The following is a 2018-nucleotide window of genomic DNA, read 5'->3' as shown; positions in this document are numbered from 1 at the left end:
TTTGTTATGTAAGAAAGTGAATATGCAGAAAACCGAATGCTTACATAGTTACAGCCTTGAAAAGTAAAAGCAAAGATAACCGAGAAAAAAGAGAATTGACGATGAGCTAACTACCGCTGAAGCTCTGCGATCCAAAAACTGCTGGGACATCTGAAGAATGGCCCGGGGTCAGTTCGGTGAGACGCGGGGCTGAGGAGGAGAAGGAGTGGGACCGTGGGCGCGCAGGTGTTTCAAGGATCCTCCTCCTTTCCCCCTTCCATCTCTGATTCCATCTCCAATTTGGATCCCGGGAGACCGAGCATCTCTCACGCGGTTGACACCTCTACAGGCTGGAGCGCGAAGGCGGCGCCTGTCCGGGTGATCAGGAAGGCCTGGCCTTTCACGCGGTGTTCTCAGTCAGTAATCCAAGTTGGCATTTCCCCCTTCGCGCTCTGAGCAGCTGGAGAAGCAGAGAATGCGAGCGAAAGCAGACAGAACCACCCCTATCTCCCCTCCCCCGACCCTGGCACCGAGAGGGGGAAAAAAAGTCATTTGTTGTAACGCACACACCATCAGGATTCTTTCCCGCTCCATCCTCCCGACTCACGCCACCTTGCAGGGAAATAATAGGTCCGGCCACACTGGCTTTCGCGTTCTGCTTTCCGGATGACTGAATTTCTTTGCTCGCCTCTCCTGTCGGGGACCATCTGAAACTGCCTCCAAGCTGCGTTCCCAGGGAACCCCCCAACCCCCACTCATTTCACTCGGGGACTAAAGAGCGACTCACTTCAACGTCCTCCGTAAAATGAACCCCATCTCGGCTGGAAAAATCAAACTGGGGAAGGAAAAACGCGTGGGGGGCGAGGAGAACCGCTCCTGCAGACCTGGCCCCTCCTTGGCCCAGGGGAACCCCTGCCGGTGCCCACTCTGAGCCACGTGGGGCGGCCCCAAGGAAGATGCACCATCCCCCAAACCAAGCGCTTTGGAAAAGAAACTGCAGAGAACAAGAACAATAAGAAGCACGGAGGGCGGGGGTGGGGGGGTTGTCTGTGGGGTGATGAGAAAGCTGGCCTTTCATCCCTCCTTTTTTGGACATTCCTTAAGTTTAATCATTAAAGTGGTCCTTAAAAAAGAAACCAGCAGCTTAACGCTGCTATTTCTGACAATCTGCCCCACACACTGTCAGCGAAGTGAAAGATCTGAATCTAGCTTTGTTGCTTCGCTACCAATAGCAGACTTGGGGAGACCAAACCTCCGATTTCTGGCCACATCAAAGCACTGATTATGCAAATTCCCATTTTTTTTAAGAATAAAAGAAAATGGAGGGGGAATTATTTATCACACAATGAACCCCCTGTCAGGGCAGGAAACAATAGATCAGACCAGATAGCCCTTCTAGCCCCAGGCTGGGGGAGCGAGAAAGGGGGGTATTGGAGCCCTCACGTTTTATTGGTCTAACCTAATTTCACTAATTCTCTTTTCACACATTTATTTTGCGGATTCGGAGGCCGGGACTTTCACGCTCCCGGGAGCGCCCTGCATTGGCGCGATTCAAGAGCTGCCCACTTTATTTAATTAATACATTCAAAGCTTGCTTGGGAGCCCGAGGGGGCTCGGGGGAGACCAAGGCTGGCGGTGAGGAGGAGGCGCTTTTAACCGGTTCCAGGTGTCGTTGCCCAGAAGTCACAACCGGCCCAAGGGTGTGCAATGCAGGGGGGTGTACCCAGCGGGTGGGAGCGCCGCAGCTCTCAGCCTCGCCCTCAAGCCAAGCCCTTTAGCAGCCTGTGACCCAGACTGGCGGGTGGGCGGCTGAAGCCGGCCTTGGGCCTAAAAGCCCTTCCTGGGCCATAGGACTAGGCTTTGGGAAGTGCCGAATGGGCCCCTCCTCCCCCCTGGCCAAAGCCGCCCAGGGCCTTCGCCTCAGCTGGGACACCTGGGGAGCCCACCCAGTTCTGGTCCAGGTGCGGCGGGCCCGGGAAGCCTCAGCCCCTCCTCCTGCCTCCAGCTGAGCCTAGGTCCGGCTCCCGTGGCAGTCCCAG

The sequence above is a fragment of the Mandrillus leucophaeus genome, unplaced genomic scaffold (assembly GCF_000951045.1).
Source record: "Mandrillus leucophaeus isolate KB7577 unplaced genomic scaffold, Mleu.le_1.0 Scaffold535, whole genome shotgun sequence".
Taxonomy (NCBI): domain Eukaryota; kingdom Metazoa; phylum Chordata; class Mammalia; order Primates; family Cercopithecidae; genus Mandrillus; species Mandrillus leucophaeus.
Note: the sequence above shows the minus strand (reverse complement) of the source record.